General features: G+C 36.3%; 1 protein-coding gene across 1 annotated transcript in view; it reads right to left on the bottom strand.

Annotated features, from left to right (window-relative positions):
• Nucleotides 1-25,577, bottom strand: part of P3H2 (prolyl 3-hydroxylase 2) — a 178,238-nt gene that overhangs the window by 133,469 nt on the left and 19,192 nt on the right. The window lies entirely within an intron of this gene.

Genomic DNA, 25,577 nt, shown 5'->3' with positions numbered 1-25,577 from the left:
AATCTGCCTTTTTTTCAACTTACAGACCAGTCTGAGCTAATAAGCTACAGGCATGCTTGAGCATAGATGGCAAGAAGATCATCAACCATTGAGGCCTAGAATGCATCCTGTCACTTGGCCTGGAAACCATGGCTTCCACAGCAGCTCTGGTGGGCATGGCTGAAGGACATGACAGAAGTGTGCTCGGGAACTTCAGTGTAGTCAAGGAAAGTAGGACGACTATAAACAGTAGGGACAGAATTCATAAGGCTCAGCTTATGGCAAACTGAGTTTCATCTTCAAAACCAGTGGTGTATGTGTGTCCAATAAATGCATGCTGAAGGAAGAGATATTGCAATAACAGAAACAGCTGAAGTGCAGCCAGAGACTTCTGTTCTTTTTGTACTAAGGCCAAATCTCAGATGAGCTACAAATAGGACTGGTGAATCATGTCTGCAATTGTATGAACTTTGCCTGAGTTCTTTAAGGGATAAGGAAAACTTACAAAGGATGCTTTTGAGGGTAGTTTACTTTTTGGAGGAAGGACCAGCTATCGAAGCAGATGCAGCAAATGATTTGTCATTAGATTAAGAAATACTAGCCGGGCTCGGTGGCTCAGCCTGTAATCCCGCACCTTTGGGAGGTTGAGGTGAATGGATTGCCTGAGCCCGCGGGTTCGAGACCCGCCTGGGCAGCGAGACCTCATCTCTACAATAAATCAAAAAAATCAGCCGGGCGTGGTAGCGCGCGCCTGTAATTCCGGCTACTCGGAAGGCTGAGGCGGAAGGATCGCCGGAGCCCAGCAGGCGAGGCTGCGGTGGCTGGGAGCGGCCACTGCACTCCAGTCTGGGCGACAGAGTGAGACTCCAACTCAAAAAAAAAAAAAAAGAAATACTTCCTCATCAGTAAAAGACAGGACACTTAAACTACAAGTAAAGACACTTGGATTTTACCCTTGAGTCTTATGAAAAAGCTATGTGACTCTAACTAAACCATTTGATCTTGTGCTGTTTCAGTATCTTAATTCATTATGTATAATTAGATTACTTAATCTTAAGATCCCATTTATTCCCATGATTCTGAATTTAAATTTAAAACACTACAGTTATAAATTTATGATTTCACACTAAAACATCACTGTAGAAAAATAGATCTGTAACTTATCAAAACAATGTCATTCCTGTATTTATAAAAGCCATGCCTATATGAATATTATTATAGAACAGATCCACTTTATTACAACCATAGGGGGAAAATAGAAAGAGAGAGAGGGCACATATACACGCAAACGTAAACCTAACATCTCCTTAACCAATTTCTCTTTTGATTTATAACGTTATTTTATGTCTTTTCTCACTTCCTCATGGACCCCTTAGTTCTCTTTAACAGATTATAAAAATAAAACTAAGAAAGAAAACACCTGAAAGTTCAATACAGAAAGGATAATATGCACAGATAATCAAACCTTTGGACATTTAGAACAGTTTGGTCAATAATCACTTCTTTTTAAAACCTCTACTCTTGGTTAGAGGGGATTTTTCCTCTGACCTTGCACAGTGCTGCTCTCCATTCACCCTGATAAGAACACCTTACAAGTAACACTTCCTTCAGGTATCATTCTCCCATTCCACTCTTACTTATTAGGATGTAATGAGTGTGATGCTATGATTAATAGAGGTAAATCAGACTGTGCTCTCAAGAAGCTTATAGCCTAGTAGTGAATCAAAGACTAGAACATGAAGCTAATAATTGTCATGTAATGTAGGAAAACATAAATTACTAAGATGGGTGCACATAAAATCTTATAGGATTTCTGAGGAGAAAAAAAAAGTCCTTTTTTTTTTTTTTTTTTTTTTTTTGTAAACTGCACGGGCCAGTGAAAGCTTCTTGGAAGACAGGGCATTATCAAGGTACCTGGGGGGAAAAGGCAGGATTTGGACCTGTGGCGATTAAGAAGGAGAAACACCAAGAAAAGAGACATGGAAGAAACATTTGATTTGCACTTAGAGTACCTGGAAAGGATTAGCAGGAGATCAGGCTGAAAGATAGACTGGGTCAGATTGTGAATTCCTGGCTAAAGCAGTTATGCTCTGTATCCTACATAGGAATCATTATGGATTGTATTTTGGATGAAGAATATGATTGAATCTTTACTTTAGAGCGATTTATACTTAAACTTCCCTAACCAAAGGATTTCTTCTGCCAAGATATCAACTACGTTTCAGAGAAAATCCTCCAGGGAAATTTGAACACAGCTCATGTTAGCACAAACTGTCACTCTGCAAGGTGTATTATATATGAATTGAACAGATCTTATTTCATTTATTCAGCTAATATTTCTTAGACAAACTTGGTTTTGCTTCTTCTGGGACTTGACCTTCAATCACAGCAGTGGTGATTTCCAGTCACTTTAAGATACACACACACACATACACACACACACATGCACACACACTCACACATACATGCCTACTGAAACAATTAAAGACAAGTGTCCTTAATTTTAGATATTTATCGAAGCATAGTCTGGATTTTGAGAGCCAATTGCTTCCTGGAATATTGACAAGAAAGGGAACGTGTTTGATCATAAACTATCAAAAGTCAGAACATTCCCTGAAGTTCTTTGCTGGCTCTAGGAAATGGAATGCCAGGCCATTCTTCAATACAGTGAAGTGTTACCTTAATCATCAAAGACAGGGCAACTGACGTTATAGCTGCAGCAAAATGAAAATGCTTGCTCACTGAACCACGTATATGCTCCCTTTCCAAGTCTACTTTGCAACTCCAGCATCCATTTGCTTGAGGACTGATATAAGCAGATCTGGATTGGTGACACTTGTCTGTGGTCCTGGAAACAAAGGAAGCTGAATATTTCATAAGGCATTGTGACCCACAATTCTGGCCTCATTCATATGAGAAAAAGGAATCTCATGGAGAAAGATAACATGTCTGAGACCACATAGCTGTTTAGTGGAAGCACAGAAATTAGTACAGTGTTCTTCCAAGTCCAGGTAAAGAAATACCACACTGTCTATCTTGTGAACAGTGCAAAGAGTCTGGGCTTTAACCCATTAACAATGATTCATTTGATCAATAATTGTGAATCCCTCAAAGAATCTCTGAAGACAAGTAAGTTAAACCTCCTCTTAGGCTTACTGTTTTTGGAAAAAGGGTTTCTCACCATGAATCATGGTTTAAAACACAGTACCATTTGCCTCAGGGTGTAACTAAAAGTTTCTGAGCATTTCATACTGCTGAAATCTTTAATTGGGAGTTTATATCTGAAAAAAAAAACATTAAGAGAAAAACAAAAAAGGAGGTAGGAAAACTTTTCTGTTTTTATCTTTAGTTCATTCTGACTCAGTCCCACTGGCATGCATGATTCAATGGTTTATGTCAAACACAAATTCCAGCCCAGTGCCCTCCATCCGACATGTTCTCATTCCTGAGTCTGACGGCAGACCTAGTCTCCTAGCAACACTGAACATTTTCTCTGCCTAGTCATCTGTAGCAATTGGTTCTTTTTCATAGTGTTCCTTCTCTCGTCCTCAGTAAAGACAAACCAAAAACCTTCCATGCCGTCAAAGAGGTCTGAAGTCTGGGCGAGATCTGGAAAATTAGTTGAGATTAAATTTATTTTTTCTGCTCCATTATTTTTTTCTGCTCCATTATTTTTTCTCTCTCTCTCCATTTTTCTCTCTTCTTCTTTCTCTCTCTTTTATACACACACACACACACACACACACACACACACACACACACACACACACGTATACACACAAACCCCCAAAGAGAATGGCCTTGAAATCTGTCCTGGATGATGGTAATACTATCCAGTACAAAAAGAAGGGAATGCCTCTTACCTATTGGTGAAATTAGAAGTGCCTCTTGCCACTTTGGTTACTTCATGTAAAAGGGGAGGATAAATATCCACCTCACATTGTTATTGTGAGGCTCAAAAGATACAATAAATGATAAAGGACTTTGTAACAGTAATGGTTGCACAGACATAATTATTAGATTAACGGTATTAATTTTTAAAACAAGCAGAGGAAATATCCTTTAGATAGGTTTTTAGAAAAAAAATAGTCATTGTCCACTTAGGATCAAAGCTCCTATTTTTTGACATAACTCGAATTTATCCTTTTTTATTATCTAAATTTCAAGTTGTACTAGAGCTCTGCAGTGACTCATAGAGAGTACTGATTATGATTTATGGGATATATAAGATCAAGCAAAGCAAAATGTCATTAAATTTAACAATTTTTGTATAATCCCAAACTGCTCCCATTGGCCCAGTAATAGTCAACGTACCAGGGCTAACAAAAAGCTCTTCCAATTGCTTCCAACATAGTTCAAGAGATGAAAGCAGTGATAGGTACTTCTAAACCCTCTCCATTCCCTTCTTCAAGGGATTCTAGAGTAGTACTACAGTTTGAAGGTAGGAGAGGTGGAGGAATCCAGAAGAGGAAGTGGTATTTGTTCAACCCCCAAAGTTCCTGGAATATAAACTCCATGATTCCAGAAATCATGTCTTTTTGTTTGTTTGTTATTTATTATTGTATCTGCAGTGCTTAAGTAGAACAGGATCTAGCATTTGGTATTCATGCAATACACATTTGTTGAAAAATGGGACACATTTCATAGGGCAATGAAACTAATCATTTTAGTAATAAATGTATTAATGATGAATTATATTAAAAGCTAATATGATTACTGCTATTAAAAAAGAAAATGTGTGTCAATCATTTGACTTTTAATAGGTTCTCAATAAATGAGAGCTGTTGTTTTATCTTCTACTATTATCTGATTCAACCATCCATTCTTACTAACTACTAAAGCCAAGTAATTAAAGGGAATTGTGTGCAAGGAGCTTTATAATCTAGAAAAAAAGACCAACAAACTATAATAGCTCCATGAAACAAGAGAACATATACTAAGATCCAATGGCATATTAGTTCATAGACTGGAAAGAACTAGAGCAATTTCAAGTGTTACTATCCCCACTCTTAATTTCATAGATAAGAAAAAATAGGCCCATTTTTCTTAGCTCTGACTGTACACCCAAAACTTTTGTTTGATTTTTTTATGTATTCTTTATTAGATTATCATTTTCTTCTAGCACTCGAAGACTTTGCTCTTCTAAGGAAACAACAAGAAATCAGCACATATGCATTAATATTCTTAGTTAAAGAGTGGAGGAATGGGCAGACATCTTTCTTGAGCCCTTTCCTGGGAAATACAGGACTGTTTACACAAAGACTGCATGCACAATAGTAGGCAGCATAAGCTCTGGAGGTCAAATGCACACTATGCTCCCAATCCTAGCTCACTCACTGGCTATGTGACCTTTAAGATCAACCTTAGCTCACGGTGATTTAATAATCCATATTTATAAACCTGAAGACATAAAGGTACCTACCAAAATGAGTAATGTAAGAATTGGATTGCCGGGCTCAGTGGCTCAGCCCATAATCCCAGCAATTTGGGAGGCCAAGGCGAGTGGATTGCATGAGCCTATGGGTTCGAGACCAGCCTGGGCAAGTTGGTGAGACCTCGTCTCTCCAATTAAAAAAAAATTAGCTGGCCATGGTAGCACACACCTATAATTCTGGCTACTTAGAAGGCTGAGGTGGAAGGATCTCCAGAGCCCAGCAGGCCTATGCTGGGGTGGCCATGAGTGATTGTGAAACTGCACTCCAGCCTGGGTGACAGAGTGAGAATTCAACTCAAAAAAAAAAAATTGAATTAATACATGTAAGCACATATGAACAAAAAATAAATTGAAATTTTGTTTTTAGTAGGTTATGATTTCACAGAATCCCTTTAGATACATGCTTGAAGCTCATAACACCTTATTTCCTTAAAATCCAATCTTTCTAGGACTGAGCATCTCAAAGAAATAGAGAGACACTGCCCAGTGTGCACTACTCTTTCACCTTCTTAACTTTCTACTTACACTATACATGGGGCTAGAAATTGGTATATAGAAATAAATCAGATATCAAGCCCTTTCTCAATTTGCTGACTTGAAGCTGTACATTATAGTGGTCAAGAGCCTTGATTTTAAATCACATAGACCTGAATTTAAATACTGGTTGCCATTTACTAGCTGTGAGCTAAGGAGTCAAATGCACCAGGACCCAGTTTTCTCATCTATAAAAGGGGAGAAGGAGACTATTCATAGCAATTTCAGAGATTTGTGATGTATCACTTAAATAATGTAAGAAAAGTGATTAAGACAGTGTTTGCATTATAAAACTATCAAATAAATAAATTCACTGCTATTGCAAGAGTAAGGAAAGGCAAGTTATATGTTACACTTACAGTAGAGGCAGAAGAAAACAAACAGTATGAGAACTTAAAGGCAAAAGCCGGGCATCGTGGTTCACGCCTGTAATCTCAGCACTTTGGTAGACAGAGGTGAGAGGATAGTCTGAACCCAGGAGTTCAAGACCGGAGCAACTTGGCAAGGCCTTGTCTCTACAATAAATCAAAAATTAACTGGGAGTAGTGGTGCACACCTGTAGTTCTAGTTACTTGGAAGGCTGAGGTGGAAAGATCACCTGCACCCAGCAGGTTCAGGCTACAGTGGCTGTGAGTGAGTCACTGCCCTTCAGCCTGGGTGACAGAATGAGACTCCAACTCAAAAAAAAAAAAAAAAAAAAGCATGGATGGATTAGAAAAATTGATGTACAGTCTTGAAAATCAGTTCAAGAGGTGGCATTAGGGTCTGATGGGCAAGAAAAAAAAAAGAAAGAACATAGATAAAATCACAGATACATGAGTGATCATAACGCATTCAGGCAATCCGAATAGTTTGGTGTTTGCGAATGATATGGTCATAAATAGTGGGCACTGAGGCTACAAAATAAACAGATATTAATTGTGTAAAGGACCTTGGATGTCATAATAAGCATCTTATTCTTTATCTCATTACTCTCAGATAGCCACCTAGTGTCTAATTATACTGGCAGAGTCGGGAGAGAATGAGATTTTAGCAATTTTCTAGCCTCCACTGTATGATAGTCTCTGTAAATTTGGGGAGCGAATAATAAAACCAAAACAAAAAATAAGGCAACATCTTAGTAGAAAAATAAGAGAGAATGAAATAGAAATAATGACTTTTCCATCTGGTGAATTCGCAGAAACCCTCTACAACCTCTAAACTAAATATAAAGAAACATACTGACATTTCTTTCCTATACAGACAATAATTTACTTCAAAAGAAGTTCAGGACTTAGATTACCACACTTATGTGAATAGCTATGGCTGACATTTACATCCATGATTACTAAAAATGAACTACCATCTAGTTTCATCATGTTCTCCTCTTGAGGTCTGAGAGAACAAGTAACTCTAAGCTGAACATTCTAGTCTAGAGGAGATGCACTATAATACAGTTGCTAGCATTGTTTCTAGGCCAACCCTAGGTATTATTGCTTTGCATTACATTAACTTCCCCCAAATCTTTAAATGATGAATTTACTTTAAGCCACTTCTATTTTAGAACATGAACTAAATTATAATATGAAATGCAGAAGAGTTGAGGTGGCTAGAAGAGTCAATGATAGGGCTGGGGTAATAGGAGTATACCCAGCCACTCATTCTAGCAAAACTATAATTCATGAAGTACAAAAATGTTCTGACTTGTTGAGGCTTTCTGAGACATCAAGCTTAAGTCATTCAGCTGAAGAGGCTAAGCATGCTTAAAACATTGACCCTGGTTTGAATCTGGATGCAAGTTCTGAAGTTGCTGTCTCCTAGTTGTATGAGTATGCACAAGACAGTCTTGGTTTCCTCATCTATAATAAAGATTAATAATAATGCTCTTCTAAGAATTATTTTTCCAACATTGATATATCATAGTTGTACACATTTTGTAGGCAAATGTGATGTTTTGATATGTGTATAAAACATATAATGATCAAGTTAAAGTCATTGGGATATGAATCACCTCAAACATTTCTCTTTTATTTGTATTACCCAATAAATAACTTCCCTGTTATTATAAGAAAAGAGTAAGGAAAGGAAAGTTATATATTACACCTACAGTAGAGGCAGAAGAAAATAAACAGTATGAGAACTTAAAGTCATGGATGGATTAAGCAAGTTGATGTACAGTCTTGAAAATAGTTCAAGAGGTGACATTAGGGCCTGATGGGCAAGAAAATAAAGAACATATAAAATCTCAGATACATGAATGACTATGATGCGTTCAAGCAATCTGAATATTTTGATTGGAGTTGGAGAATAAGATATGGGCAATTTCTTACTTTTAGCTATTTTGAACCATAAAATAAATTATTGTTAACTATAATTTCTCTACTACTGATCACTAGAATTTGTTCCTACTGTCTAGCTGCATTTTCCACATCAAGATTCTTAGCTGAAATAAATGAAGGTGATGAGCTTAGGGGAGTGCCTTGCATACAGTAAGTGATCAAGAAAAATTAATTAATATCACTAATATTAATAAGAAGGGAAAATGAAGAATCGCTTCTATAGAGAGATTATACACACAAACATATTTTAACAAAAGTTAAAATTTTATTATAATAATATTTTGATTAAGGAACATAATACTTCAAGTTTAGGTGATGAATATGTATATATTATCAGAATTCCACAAATCAGAGAATCATGGCGCTTATCTGTATTCACCTAAAATCATCAAACCCTCAAAAGCAAGAATCTAATTATTGTGTTCAGGTCTTTCTCTTACGATAAAATTGATTTTTTAATGAAAACTAAGTTATAAAAATAATCTACCCCTTTGCTTCTTAAGTTTAACTTATCCTAGAAGATATGGTCTGAGAAATGTAAAACGTCTTACATATTTTATGTTAAAGATGGGATGCTCACAGGGAATTCCTAACAACAGGAATCATCAAAGTCATCAGAAGTGTTGCAAAAAGGTTATGCCTTATCCACATCAAGGAAGGAAAATCCACACCCTTTCTATTTTGGATAAGGAAAAGGACTCAACTCTTAGTGTGTTCTTTTTAACTAAAACCTACAACCTATATAAATGTCCTCAAGACAGGAAAAGATTCTGCTTGTGCAAAAAGGATGAAACCATTTTCAAAGGGTTGTTAAATGGTAATCTTTTAACTGTAAAAAAAAAAAAATGAGGGGGTAGAAATTACATCTGTCATCAAAGGATCCACCCTTTCAAAAATATGTAATTATGGTGTGTCCTGCCCCATCACAGGAATAAAGCCGGCTCTAAATAAAAGTTCTTTCTAAAATTAACAGAATATGAATTCCCTAGGTACCCATAGACATCTCATCCATTCTCAAATCATGTATGACCTCTGAGAAACATTTCAGATTAACATCTAATCTTTTTTCTCTCCTCTTTTCTAATTGTACCCAAGAGCAACCTTTGGCTACATAAAACAGAATCCTGCCTTGTGGCCCCCACTGGACCTGTAGCTGTGTTCAAAGTCATGCTTATTTAAAAGTGAACAAATAAGCATCCATTGCCTACTCCGATGTGCATAAGGGTGTGTCCTATATTTTCTTCTAGGAATCTTATAGCTTGAGGTTTTATGTTTAGGTCTAATCCATTTTGCAGTGATTTTTGTATATGGTGATAGGTAGAGGTTCCGTATTATACGTCTGAATGTGGTTAGCCAGTTTTCCCAGCACTGTTTGGTACTTATGGTCTCCTTTCCCCAATGATCGTTATGGCCAGTTATAATAGAAGCCCAAACTTCACCTGCATGAAGCCTACTTGTGAAGTTAATCTTCACTTGTACCCCACAACTTTATAATAAAAAAGATAAAAATGAACAAACAACCACAAACATGGCTGGATTTTGAAATGGGAATGTGGATGTTTTCATTATAATAACTTTTTTCAGGTTACGAGCCTATTTAATGTGTCCCATGCTCATTATTTTGGAAAAAAAAATCAAATCAAAAGCTTCTTCTCAAAGCAACTTGGATTCTCAATGAGAAGATGACTTGAAGGGTAGTATATTCCCTCAATGACTTAGTCAAGGTCAAATAGTCATTAAAGAGTAGTGAAAGAATTTGAATCTACACATGAAGTTAGGACTCACATGAGCCGATTGTAAATATTGTGTATACTATGTATAGAGTTAGAATTTTTTGAATAATATCTTGCCATTCACTTCCATAACCCTGCACCAAAACCTCTTCGATGTATTTGCAGTTAAAAAGCTTCAGAATAGGAAGATGACATAAATGAGGTTTTTGCTAACAAAGAGAATATAAATGGCAAGTGATCTGATGATTTTTAAAAACATTTGCAATCATTTCAAATAGCACACTAATAAAATTATTTTGTATCTAAATTTTTCAGAAGGTTTGTTAATTTTCAGAAGACCTACCTTTAGTCTTAGCTCATACTACTTACAAGACATGAAAACATATTTGAAAGGGAGGGAAGTGCAACCAGGGAGGTGATAAAAGTGAGGATTCCATAGTTCTAATAATTGAGCGAAATGAATAATCATAGTGCTAAACCTAAAATTGTTATTCTGACAATTAGGTTTGCAGTTTTAAAAAATCATATGAATATTAAGATATTAATGTATAAAAATAAACCAGCTTTATGAAATGCACTTATTCCATGTCTCTATTTGTCCTGAGACAATATGAAACAATGCAAGGTGTATAAGTTTTGGGTTAACACAGACCTTGGTCCAATATTTTCTGAATCAGGTTTCTTTAGCCAGTGTCCTCAACCTGTGAAACAGACTTAATATATCTCTCAGTAGGTGATTCACAGAGTAAGAAAATATACACAAAGTTCATAGCACACTATCTAAGGAAAATTATGTTTTCCCAGCTTTTACTTAGAGTTAAAACAAACAAGCAAACAAAAACCTAACTCTGAAGCTTTTGGAGGAAAATTTCAGATTGTGATAATCACAAATGTGGAATTCCAAAGTGTAAGCGTCCAGGGCCTAAGGTCCTTTGTTTGGGCAGTAGACATTGGATTATTCTAGTATTGCTCCTGGTGAAACTCTCATTTCACAGACCAAACAACCAAGGCCCAGAAAAACTCAGGGCCTAAGTAAGTCAGGGAAAGGAGAAGGAGCAAGAATCCAGTGTTCTATCTGTTGTCCAGCATTAACTCTAATAATGCAGTCATTTGTGATGTCTGCTGGTTTTACTGAGGGTTTTTAGTGCATGATGTTAACTAAGAAAGTCAAAATTATGACATTTCCATGTTTGTTGATACATACTTAAAGATAGTTAACTCCCTGAGATACTACACGTCTCTGAATTTATTTGTTTAAATACATAAGCTGACTAGAGAACAGAAAAATTGCCACAGAAGGAAAATTACTGATTTCTCAATTGTCTGACATGTGCCTGCACAGATTTTCTAACCATTTGCAGCTCCACATAGTCTGATAGATTAAATATGCTCTTTGTATATAAACGACTCTTTAGAATTGTTTCTTTTATTGGAACTGACTATACATTTTTCCTTTTTGTGGCTTATTTTTCATTGTTTAATAACAGTTATTTTTGACTCTTTGAGACAGATTTGAAAATTTAGAGGAAGAAAATACTGATATTTATGTACAAAATTGACTTTCAAATTATTGGTACATATAATATGTTTGTGAATTCTCCCCATATTCATTAACATGGATTATAAATATATGGCATAAGCTGGGCTCGGTGGCTCAGCCTGTAATCCCACGCTTTGGGAGGCTGAGGTGAGTGGATTGCCTGAGCCCGCGGGTTCGAGACCTGCCTGGGCAACTTGGCGAGACCTCATCTCTACAGTTAATCAAAAAATTAGCCGGGTGTGGTAGCGCATGCCTGTAGTTCCAGCTACTTGGAAGGCTGAGGCGAAAGGATCGCCAGAGCCCAGCAGGTCGAGGCTGCGGTGGCCAGGAGCGTGCCACTGCACTCCAGTCTGGGTGACAAGAGTGAGACGCCAATCAAAAAAAAAAAACCATAAAAATAAAAATAAAAAATATGTGGCATAGTTTAACTTTGGTGATAGCATCCTTCTTACTATGATCTCAAATCTAAAAATCCACACTTTTATATTCCCAGAAATTTTAAAAAATTAATAATATATAATGGCTAATTCTTGAATTTCAAGCATAACATTTTTCACTGGACAGGTAAAGAGAGATGAGAATATGCTCTTGGGTGCAACAAAATTTATGAAAAATATTTAAATAGAGATCATGCTTAATAACCAAAACTGGCCTTATTAAATTCTTCCCCAAACTCATTGCTTTGACTAATGGCATCACTAACCATTTCATTACCTGAGGAACAAATGTTGAGGCCATCTTGAGCTGCTCATTTTCCAAATTCAAACTAAATCTGTTTTATTCTAACCTTTCTAATGCATCTTGGCCCATTGTCTTCTTTTATTCCCCAAAGCCACTGTCCTATTTTAGCACCTCACTATCTCCCTGCATAAGCAAGGACGTTGGACAGCTCATAGTGGAACCTCTGAGGAAAGAAAAAAGATATAGATGAAAGAACGTAAGAACCATAGCATGAGGTGTCTGCTTCCCTAGGTGTCTCCAGGGGGTGGTTGCTGGCCTTAGAGTGACTGTCTCCTCTTTCTACTTCCTTATCTGCAGCAAACCTCCTAGACTCCTCAGCCTGCATGCAGCTGAACAGGAATCCAGAACTCTTGCTTGCACAGAAGAAACCGCAGAATCAGATCTTAGATGAGCAGAGTCTTGAGATCATGGAGGAGGTTGTAGTGTATAAAGATTTCACAATTTCATAAATAGCCGAGGACCAACAATTCTTCACTGAATGCTGAGCCCCGGACGTAAATCAGAACAAAAACCAGAGGACTCCATGAAGACCTAAATGAAATGTCTCCTCTGTTACCAAGAGGTCACATAAACCCTTTCAAATATTCAAATATTATTTTAGAAAGGCATATGGAGAAGAGAGAGGAAATCTGAAAAACTGAGCATTTTCCCTAAAAGTGAGCCATTCAAAACAAATAAAACCAGAAGATGAGATGTCATTGCCTGGCAATTTAAAATTCCTTTCCACAGCCCAGCCTAAGTATCTTAGCCTACTTTATCCAGTAGGATGGGAACTTGTGAGGAAGATTCAATCTGCTATGGAGCATAAACTTTAATTTATGTTCACCTAAGATTAGTAGTAAATAAATCTGTAATATCTATATGTTAATCCATGTCATTTACTATGACTTAAAAACCCTGCAAATTCCTATTTATCTGTTTAGAGCCAATTAAGGTCAATTTGCACATGCTACCCAGTAGAACAAATTCTTCCTATGCGCATTCTTTTTTTTTTTAATTGGAGTCTCACTCCACCACCCAGGCTAGAGTGCAGTGGCATGCTCACAGCCACACCGCAGTCGACCTGCTGGGCTCAGGCGATCCTTCCATCACAGCCTTCCAAGTAGCTGGAACTACAGGTTCATGCTACCATACCCCGCTAATTTTTTGATTAATTGTAGAGATGGGGTCTTGCCAAGTTGCCCAGGCTATTCTCGAACCTGTGGGCTCAGGCAATTCTCTCACCTTGGCCTCCCAAAGTGCTGGGATTACAGGCTTGAGCCACCGCAACTGGCCTGTATATTCTTTAATACACACATTTAGCTCTATAAAAATACTTTTCAAACTCTATCATTGCTTTTTGATATATCTGTAGCATCTGCTTTTTACCTTCAAGGAAAAGTCAATGTCATCCATCTATTTGATTCTTCAGTATAAATTAAAGGTCTAAATACAATGTAGAAAGTCAGTTTTGACAAAGAATAGATCAGTAATTCCAAACTGAGATATATAAAATTCCATATTGATGTAAGTTTTGAGTGACTCTTTAAGTTTTATTTTTGGTGATGATTCTTTGTTAGGAGGTGAGTGAGAAGAAAATGCAGGAAATTAGAATTTTATAGACAAAAATTGCCTGACTTACCATAAATTAAAGGCAGAGTTGACTACCTACACTTTCACAGACAGCCAGCCTGAAAGATGTTTTGTTATATTTTACACATAAATAAATATAGAAAAAGGCATTAGTTTGCATTTTCAACAAGTTCTTAAAAGTGATTGCCTTTTGACCTCACAACATAGGAATTATATTGTACAAGGTTTTCTTATCAGAACTTATGTGCTAGATTTTCAGTTTGGCTTTATTCAAGGTAAGTTTAACAGAGACCAAATTCCATATGGGACACATGGAAATAATCTTTATTTCAACAGGTTTAAAGTCTCACTTGATAATCATAAAATTTAAAGCCATTTTTAAAGTTCTTTCTTAGATCCTTAAAACCACTTAAAAATGAATCACTAAAATGTTATGTCTCAGAATATTAATATGCTTAATATTACATCTGGATAAGCATGTTTGGGGTAAATCCCTTGGCCATACTAAGTGAAATAAATGGGCATATTCTGAGATGTCTTAGGAGAGAAGGAAGATTATTGATTCAGTTCAAACATTCTATATTTCTTTGTTGACTTGAAAAGTGCAAACAAGGTAAGTCTCTGGCTATTTTGGGCACCTCTACACCAGTTTATCCTGATGTGCAAAGAAAACATGTGTATCTTTGTGATTAGATTGTCACTGAAATTAGGCAAAATTTGGGATGGAAGGATAAAAATTGACTCTAATATCATACACTGTTCTTGGCTCAAACTTGAAAACAGAGTATTGAGTGAAAATTAATGGGATATATGAGACCAGATCAGAAGTCAGGCTAATGGGTATTGGTCTTTCTTCCCAGAATAATAGTTATGGACTTATAAGAAGGTCAAAGATTGAAAAGAAGGATGCTTATGCCTGGTTTTCTGGTTCTTCAAGACATAAGAAACTTAATGGGATTAATTTTTATTAAACAAAAAATATTAGGTAGCATTTTTGCATATACTACTGCCATGAAAACAGTTGCTGTGATACTTGGGGATACACATGAATGAACAAAGCTCCCCATGCCCATGGAGAATGAGAGTTTGACCCTCGCCTACACCACCCTCCAACTCTCCCACATTTATACCACCCTTAGGACTTAAAACATATGAAAACCCAGAGGGAACAAGAAATAGATCCAGTTTTGGTAGAAGTCTTTACCCTGGCCTCTGTAGTGGGGCATATATTGGGAGTTCCACACTGATACCACATACTCTAGAACTTTATTTTATCTCTTAGGGTCCCTGCCACCACCATGCATGTAAAATGACTAAGGAACCTTCCAAATGAATGAATCAGATGTTGAAATTAATTGGAACTCCCAAAGTAGTGTTTGAAACAAGAGCAATGCAGCATAGGGCCTACAAACCCAGAGGCCAGATTATTAACTGCTTAATCTCTCCTTCCATGTAACCTCCTGCTCCTGCCTTCCAAAGCAGAGGCAAGACTAGATGGATGGGCTGTCTTGACTCTGGAGGGTGATCACAAATGCTTACCTTATGTCCCATCTTCCACTTCCTATCTTTCCATATGTCAGTACAGGAATGCAGCATTCATAGAAATAAATCATAGAGGCATTGAGACATGTGAGGGAAAGTATTTCAGAAACTGGGAGACAAGTGCTGGTTGTCATGTGGGGTTTTTCAAACCCACAGAGTCATAATAATATGGGCAGGTCAAGATGGGTGTCCAATTTGTGGGGTCTGTTAAAAAAGACTTGAATACCACAAAGCTACCACCCTAGTGCAATTTGGGTTTTAGATCCTATATTTAGCTAGTAATGCCTTGTACCACATCACATTTTAATCGCAGAGTGAGGAAATGATGAATGGGGGGCTCTGTTGGGGAGGCTTTCTGGGCCTGGCAGAGCCTCCGTGGTTGGTGAGGTAAAGAACTGGTGGTCTGGTGTCTGTGTCATAAAGTGGAAAGAATCTGAAGTCAATGAATCCTCTCTGTAGGTAGATTTATCTAGAGCCTTGTGGGTCAGTCTTCAGAACTGCTCTTTCCTCTGTGCCTGAACAGTACCTTTTCATTTCTCATTATGTATCAGGTCAAACAAATTTTCTAACTAAATAAACATGGCTATGTCCTCAAATAGATTGGAAATGTCTTTAGAAGATATCATTTTTTCCCCCATTTCTTCTTTTGCTTCAGGAGTTTACCAGATCAGAGTCACTAAAAAATTATGTTGAACAAAATGCTTACTAAAACATATTATTAATCTGCATAGAAAGGTTATTAGACAAACATTTTATACCCATAATTTTTGCAGCTGTCACTGAACATATTTAAGACTCAAAAAACCTTAGAAAACAAACTGTATACCTAGTAGAATTCTTCATCAAGTACTTAAACACCTCCAAGTCATTATTCATGTTATTTCTCTACCTTGGAAGACTCTACCCTATTTCCTCTGTCTGGGACTTTCACTCCTTTTAAGGGATAACTTTAGTGTCAGCTTCTCAGAAGAGTTTTCTTTGACTCACCCACAGTTACCTACTTCCTCCTCTATACCATCATGTTCCTTCTCATGTACTAGCTTTTTTTTTTCTTCTGACACATGTTCCTGCCTGCTCTCTTCCAAAACCATGAACAGAGAAGGCAAGTCTGTGCTTCTTTCTACACTGCTAAGACAAAGATTCTGCCTTATTTAGTATATGGAGCTTGTTCTATAAATGAATAAATAAAAAAGCTAGTATTCTATTGTGAAAATGGAGAAGACTATCAGCCTCAATAGATCAAAAGAAAAGTAATCTAAAAATTATGTGTGTTGGATTTTTTATTGATTTTGATTTGTGGAGACAAGTTTACCTTCTAAAACTGTGTTTGCCAAGGAACAACATTAAGCTTAAATTTGTTAAACTCGTTCTGGTCTGATGCAAAGCATTCAGATTGCTGGAAATGATTTTAAGTGTCACATATGCCATGTGGAAATACAAAGTGAACACATTTGTTACCTTAACAGTAACTTATTTTGATGACTACATATTCTCGACTTACTATTTCTCCCTAATCCATAGTTAATAAAACAATATGATAGGCTGTCCTAGGCTACTTCCCAATATAACTAAGAAAAGAAAGGAAGTATTATTACGACATAGGTATAGTACAGGTGACGATTTAGGTTAGGAAAAGATATATCGTAATGTCTATAAATTGTTATCGTTACCATTATATATTTTATACCAGAAAGTTTTCTTTTAAAAAAGTCAATCAATAATACTTTCAAAGGGAAGATGGTATAAGTTAGGATCTCAAAAGAATACTTGGATAATTCTGAAAAGAATGCTGATGAATTAAATTTCTAAAGAACACATAAACCAGCAGAGGAAAACAGCATTCTGACAGTACAAAAACAACGTGATGTTGGAAATTCTATATCTGTTTCTTATGTTCTGACATTCTCTGTGAATTGGGAAAAGTTAGATGCAAAGAGGATGAGATATTAAAGAAAACACTATAGGAGGGGAAGCAGGAGCTTAATCTGATGTGCTAGAATAGGCACAGCCTGGAACCCAGGTCCTACTAATGTGTCATTAAAGATGTAGGGCCATGTTTTACATTAAAAATGTTTTCCAGTAGGTCTTAGCAACATTATACTTCTAACAAAAGACAAATGTTTCAGCTGAAATAGTATACAAGGACCACATAGATATTCAGGGCAAGTCGTTGATACTAAAATAACCCCAATGCCATGAGTCACTTCCTCACCAATTTTGTCAATCTTTGACTTGCTAAAGAGCAAACTCCCAGAAAACAATTGCTTAGCAAAATAGCTGGTGCCAAAGGCAAGGCACAAGATGTAGAAAATATTCTCTTTAAGAACTATATCTCTCTTACAAGCCTATTTTTAAAAATAAGAAAAAGGGCAAGGGATTTATGACATTTTTCCAAAGGCAGGATACTGTTCTAGTTATTTCACATTAGAGAATTCAAAAGCTACCTTATTAAAACGTTTATTCTTTCTAGAATCTAGACCTGAACTCCTTTTAGTCTTTCTGGTATGTGCTTTTTTATTTTGAAAGTTCATTAATTTCAAGCAGTTAATTTTTCTGTCTTATTTAAGGTAATTAAACACAAATAATTAGACATTTTTAAATGACAAAAAGGAACAGAAGTGACAAGGGAAAGTAACATCTTTCATCCCTAGTTTACATCTGCTCCTATATTTCTTGGTTTTGTTCAGGGAATCACTATCCATTAATCATGCAGGCTCTAAATCTCTGAGTCAATTCTGATCCACTTCTTTTATCCTCTTATCCATAAAAAAAGATACAGACATCTATTAATTTCACCTTAGTGTGTCATATACGTGCCTCTTCTTCTCCTTTTCCAACACACCACTCTAAATTATTTCCCTTATTAAAACCTTCCTTAGTAGTATAGAGAAGAAAATGACCCAGAGAACATTCTGTACATCAATTCTGAGAAAAAATACTGAGCAAACAATGCACAAATGCTAAACAACTCTAAAACCTTAGTTGTGATCACATATAGTATATGGCAGAGGTGTGGCTGTGTGTCATTTGTCTGTAGTACACAGTGAACAGGGGTTGAGCAAGAAAAGCTTGAAAAGACAAAGAGTGAAAGGAAAGAGTGATTGCCAATCTTTATTGCAATGCAAATGGCCGTATGCTGTTTCTATACAAGAGTCTGGTCATGGGTTGGAGGTTGGTCTGGACAGAAAGATAAAGATAGGTTAGGGCATCAAAAGAAGTTCTGAGTTGCTGGATAGCTAGTAAGGGCAAAGTAAGATAAAGAAATCAGAGAAAATTAAAGGAAAACTATGGAAGCAGTGTCCTCATAGTTATGAAATTCACAGAGGTTGGTAGCTTGAGAGTAGACAAAAACCAAGGATTATAATGAACGACAAGACAGATGATGAAGTCATCAAGGAAGGTGTCCAGGGAGATAGGAGAAGGATCAGTATATGGCACTGGTGAAAATGTGACAGAGTGAGAATCAAAAAAGGAATTGCTACTATCTAGTGTTTGTCAGCTTTGTTTTAGTTTGGTTTAACATGGTTATCACAAAGATTAGCAGTAGATACACTGAAGATAATGAAAATGTGGGTGGCTTTTCTGTAAATTTTATGAAAATCAACATATTAATCTTTAATAAAAATTGTATGAAAAGTTGAAGATTATGTTTATGTGACTCACTGAGAGATTCCCATGAAGTCATTTAGGTCTTGATTTACATGATGAAAAAATACGTTATCTTTTCCTCATTATCACTTCTGCTTCCAAGGAGAAAAATAGTGCTATACAGTTAAACTAATTTTGAATAATTCTAAGATTTTTCACAAACAGTGGTAAAGAGCAATGGCTAACAGTCTGATATACTGTGAACTGAGAATGAACTGCTCTGGAAAATCAGTCTACTCTATTGACTGGCACTGTGGAGCTATATACATTGCAAAGATGCTAATCAGCAGTCCAGTACTGATGCTATTCTTTCCATCCAGGAACACAAAAACTTGGATCACATCCTCATGTACACATCCGTTGGGAAGAACCAGCAGGAAATCCTAAGCTTCAAGCTACAGTTCCTATTCAGAGTTCTTCAATACTGCAACTAGCCTTGGGATTCTTGCAGAAGGCATTACTTTGAGAAGTTATTTTCCATTTCTTTTGCATATCTGATGTCCTTCAGTTCTATGACCCTGGTTGCTGATGGCAACAAGATCATTCTAGGCAGATTTATCCTGATTTATGAAACAGTGAACCAAACATAGCTGCCAAGTTAAACAGCCTACTGATTCATATTTTCCCTGCAAGCTCCTAAGAACCCAGGCACAACTCCATAACCATCAGGACAATAGTGGCCTTAGAAAGGCTGACTCAAGGTCACAGCTCTGACAGAACAATTTGGTTATGCCCAGAGTACAATATACACAACAACAGCAGGATCCTGGGTTGCTCTGACATTTTGCCCAATCCCAAATATGAGTTGATAAAACTGAGATAATAAAAAAAACATGTGGCACTTTGTCATTTTCAAATCACTTAGCACAGCCAATATAAAGAAATATCCTCCTATAATCCTGCAAAAGAAGATCAAATGGATCACAGATCTACATGTAAAACCTCTAACTGTACGAACCTTAGAAACTGCAGGAGACACTCTTATGGAAGTTGGAACTGGCAACCAATTCCTGATCAAAACCCAAAATGCCCAGGCCATAAGAGATAAGATAGACAACTGGGACCTCATTAAACTGACAAGCTTCTGCAAAGCCAAAGAAACCATCAAGAGAGCCGGGAGACAGCCCACAGATTGGGAAAAAATATTTGCCAACTCCATGTCTAACAAAGGCCTGACATCAAGGATCTATAAGGTACTCAAACATGCTGAAAAGAAAAAAACAAACAGCCCCATTACAAAGTGGGCTAAAGATATGAATAGACACTTCTCAAAAGAAGACATATGAGCAGCCAACAGATACATGAAAAAATGTTCAGCCTCACTAGTCATCAAGGAGATGCAAATTAAAACTACACCGAGATACCACCTAACTCCGGTCAGAATGGCCATCATCAATAACTCAAAAAATAACTGATTCTGGAGAGGATGTGGTGAAAAGGGAACACTTCTACACTGTTTGCGGGAGTATAAACTAGTACAGTCTCTATGGAAATCAGTACGGTGATTCCTAAAAGTTCTAAAAATCGATTTTCCATATGACCCTGCAATCCTCCTACAGGAAATATACCCAGAAGAACTCAGGCCACTCTATAGAAAATGTTTCTTGCAGCATTGTTCACAGTAGCAAGAACTTGGAACCAACCGTGCTGCCCATCAAAAGAGGACTGGATAAAAAAAATGTGGTACATATACACAATGGAATGTTACACAGCCATAAAGAAAAACAAAATAATGAACTTTGGAGCAACCAGGATGAAATTAGAGTTTATAGTACTGAGTGATCTCTCATAGAAACAAAGAGCTGAGTATCACATGTTCTCATTCATAAGTGGACCTTGAACAACTACCATATTACTATAAGAAAAGGATTGAAAGTAGCGGGACCTGCTGGGGCGGGGGGAGGTGAGATTGACAGTAGTCAATATCTGCCTGGGGAAGGGGGGGGCACACTTCATCAATAAGGGTAACTGCACACTGAATATTTGTATATATACCTAACCCTGAACTGTACCCCACAATTTTAAAATAAAAATTAAAGAGGAGGGAAAAAAGATCAAGTATAAGCATGCCACTTTTCTTCACCAGAAGAAAAAATTGAGATTCAAACATATAAAATGATTACTCCAAGGTCAAGAAACTTGAAAGGGAATAACCGGGACAATTATCCATATTTCTTGACCGATTATCTATGATCTTGTCTTTATATCAAGACAATTCTGCCATAACTAGGACAAATATAATCACTATCACAAGTTTTAAAACTCCCTAAAAGAATAGAGCCGATATTTTCCAAAATAAGATATGTTCGTTTTTGACAGAAAAAATTAGTTTGTGTTTCACCCTTGAGATTTTCCAGGCATGACTGAGCATTTTATACACATTAGCTGATTTAATTATCATAGTCATCCAAGTTGCCCATTTCACAGACAGGGAAACTGAGACTTGTTATTATGCTCATTTTGTAAATGGTAAAATAGTCTTAGAGACATTAAATAACTTGCCCAAAGTTCCACAGCTATACAGGAGCTTTTGGTTAAATTGTATCTCACAACCAAATTACCTCAATGTCTAAACAATGAAAGGCACAAAATATAGAAAATAATAAAGAATTAACCAGGCAAAGTAGAAAGGGAAGCCCAAACATGACCTGTGCAATGACCACTTATCTACCTAAACCTGAATTGTACCCCACATCTTCAAAATAAATAAAAATAAATTTATAAAAAGAATTACTCCTCAAAATGTTAAGCAATGGACCCAAATCTATACCAAAAAGAATGATACAATGTCCAATATTTTTCTTATAATGACCCAATATAAAAGAAAAACAAATCCCATCCAAAAGCTTTTGAGTAGAATTTAAGTTTAAAATGTTCTCGGGACCCACAGTGAGCAACAGTAAGAGAGGGCAAAGTCTATTGAGATATGTCAACTTAGGGGGAAATTAAAAAATAAAAACAAGTTGTAATTCTAACTCATTACAACTCAAGAGAAAGACAGGTAAAATAGCATAAATGGCAAAAACAACAACAAAAAGCCTACGGGTCATTGTAAAACATCCCTTTCGATGTCCAATCTTAGATTCTGAAAGTCATATAGTCCTTTATATGGTCAGAGAATAAAATCCAGCACAGTACATCAGTACACACAAAAAGCACAAAAAGAATGCCCACAAACAGAACAAAAAGAATGCCCAAAACAGAACACAAACTCGCACCAAGAATCAGACAAACAGACCTAGGTCCATTTTCTTTAAGTGAAATAATGGACAATTGGGAATAATCTAGGAGGCTCAAGAAAGAAAGAGGGTTGTGTAGATTATATCTCCGATGGAAAAACCTGTTAGGTGATCTCACATTCAGTTGTGCCGTTGTGTTAGCTTCTGGATGGAAACAATATTCTCACAGGCATCTCCTCCTATGACTATCAGAGATCAGTGAGCACAGACACCTAACAAGGCCAAAAGGTCTCTGTAGACTAAAGAGTGAGGTAAATGACTGCATCATAATCTCTTTAGCTTGGAAATACCACATATCAGAAAAGATAAAGACATATTTAGCAGCATAAGGACTCTGAAATGGAAATTTATCACAGTTTATAGCTTTGTGTCTACAAAGAATTTCAAATCTGAATAGACAGCTGTGATATTTTAGCAAGAACACTGGTCTTGGAGTCAGAAACCCTCTATTGAGTCACAGCTCTGCCAAGCTCAGTGTCTGACTGGACAAGCCCTTGAACCTCAGCTTTCTCACAGGGTTCTCATGAGGAATGAAGATGTCTGTGTTAAAGTACTTCACAGATTTCAAAGCATGATGCAAAAAATGAGGGACGATTATCTTCATTAGCATTATAGTTCTCACCATTCAAAAGCAAGGAGAATCAGTGTGAAGTTGAGTGCTAAAACATATTATGCATGTACTGATTTCCCTGATGTGCTGTATGAATTAAAGAAAATTGGTTTGATTTTTCCAACACTGATTCTTTCCATATATTTGAAGATCAGAAATAATGCTGCTGCCTTCTCATGTACAGTTCAATTAAGAAGTTAATAAGAGACGGACTCATACCCACAAACAAACAGGCAATTGGTCAAAAACAAACAAATGAAACAAAGCCTATGATCACCTCTGTTATGATTGAAAAGTAATGAGACCCCTAAATATTGTATGATGGGGCCAACTCATACATCTCACACAGGTTCACATTTTTCTTCTTTCTTTCTGTTCGTGTGGCATATCTAGAAAGTCTTACTTAAAGGCCTAATATTTACCATTGCTAGATTTCCCACAAATTGCTAGATAATCTTTGGGAGTGGATATTATCATAAGAATTCAAAACAAGAAGCTGCAAATATTCTAACCATTGGCCTTATCAAACAATTCCTGCTCCAAGTGTTGTTTTAAGCAACAGCTTCCATCCCTCACAACCCCCGCCCCCCCCCCCCACAAGGATCAAGGCATGCAAAGGCCTGGAATGTATTAAAGAAGGTCACAGGCCTTAAACATTTCAAGGCCAGAAAGAAACCTCTACATATGCTATCTTATGTCTGCACTATCCATATCCGATTTATGTAAGCACAAAAGCATTTGAAAAGATACTTTAGATCATATGATTAAGTTTTACAGCCAGTCTGAGTATTGTTATTATTATAATACAAATGAGCAATTAATGAGGTGGAAAATAAAAAGAAACATTTTATTAATACAGCAAAAGTGATGCTAAAAAAGTAAAACAATTTTTAAACTGCAATCATATAAATGAGACATGACTTTATATTATAATACACTTGTATAGAACTTAAACAGTTTCAAAATATTTTCCTTAGTTCTTATTGCAAACTTGTTCCATAAATATAATAAATATAAGTAATCCTCATTTTACAGAAAGGAAAACTAAGTTTCTAAAGCACTAATGACTTTGGCAAGGACTTGAAGAATCAGTCTTATTGTTTTATAATAAAATTCTGTACAATTTAGGTTCTAAATAGCAATAAGTCAGAGTTAATCTCGGGTTACAAAATTAAAAATTAAGAAATGAGGTCTGAAACTACAATTACATTATCACGATGTTCTTCATTCACATAAGTGAAACAGTATAACAAATTTTAAACAGTCCATAAGGACAATAATAATGATAACATCAGTAACAATTATTATTTACTGAGTACTTACTACAAGTTGGTGCTGTTCTAAGTGCCTAACTTGTATCCATTAATGAAATTACCATCATAATATACCCTTTCTTTTCAGATTAAAAAACAGAGAACAGAGGATTTAAGTAACTTGGCCCAAATAATATACCATTGTCATATTTATTTTTCAGATCAGTATTTCTCAAAATATATCGATCGGCCAACAACAGTTTCAGACTTGAAAATGATTTGGGTCAGGTATATTTCACAAAATAGGAATGCAAGTTTTACTATGATTTTCACAGTCCATTATATTCTTTTTTTTGAGTTGGAGTCTCACTCTGTCTCCCAGACTGGAGTGCAGTGGCACGCTCCCAGTCATCGCAGCCTCGAACTGCTGGGCTCCAGCGAGCCTTCTGCCTCAGCCTCCCAAGTAGCTGGAACTACAGGCATGCGCTACCACGCCTGACTAATTTTTTATTTATTGTAGAGACAAGGTCTCGCCAAGTTGCCCAGATGGGTCTCGAACACATGGGCTGAGGCAATCCACTTGCCTCGGCCTCCCAAAGTGCTGAGATTACAAGTTGAGACACTGAGCCTGGCCTATATGCTTAATAATTATGACATTCTCAAGCACATACAAGCTCTTCATTGGATTCCACTGGTATTTCCTGTAAGCTTCCATTTAGTTATCAAGGTGCAATTAATCTTGCTTACTTTATATTGTTTATACAATGTCATTTACCTTTATTTGAATCTGCAATTTTAGTGCCATTGCTATGTTATAGCTCTATATTTTTAAAAATTAAGATATATGACTCCTTAGTGACTTACTGAAATCCAATAAGAGAGATTTAAAATAGTAACAAATACTAGACCTAAAAAAAAAGTATTTGAAAAGTTACACTTCTTACAGCAAAAATAATTACATTAAATAATATTGCCTAGAAGCTTGTAAGAAGTGCTTCAATGTTAACAATACATGATGAGAAAGAAGAATGAGCATCTGGTAAAATTTCATGTTCAAACAATGTTGTAGAAAATCACATAATACAGCATTTACAACTGGGAAGGATGATTATCATCACATGTTTTAGCTACAACAGATACTGCTTTACAGTTGGACAAACCACTGGAAAAGAATCAAATCTGGAAAATCGGTACATAGCCAAGGGAGAAGTGTGAAATAACTTCTTGTTTTGTTTTGTTTTTTAATCACTAAAGTCTACATATTATAGAAAAGACTGTTATTCTGGTTTCATTCATAATAGTATATAAATCAGAACATGAGTGTGTTGAAACAAAAATGTACTAAAATAAAATGAATGACAGAAAACTGACAGTTTTGGTGCAGCAAAAAAGCATATTTTTTCAAATAAGAGGTCTTATCTGAATACCAATCTA

This window comes from Carlito syrichta, unplaced genomic scaffold (genome assembly GCF_000164805.1).
Source record: "Carlito syrichta isolate Samal-C Ts95f unplaced genomic scaffold, Tarsius_syrichta-2.0.1 Scaffold314364, whole genome shotgun sequence".
Lineage (NCBI taxonomy): Eukaryota > Metazoa > Chordata > Mammalia > Primates > Tarsiidae > Carlito > Carlito syrichta.
Note: the sequence above shows the minus strand (reverse complement) of the source record. Positions and strands in the feature narration are given on the sequence as shown.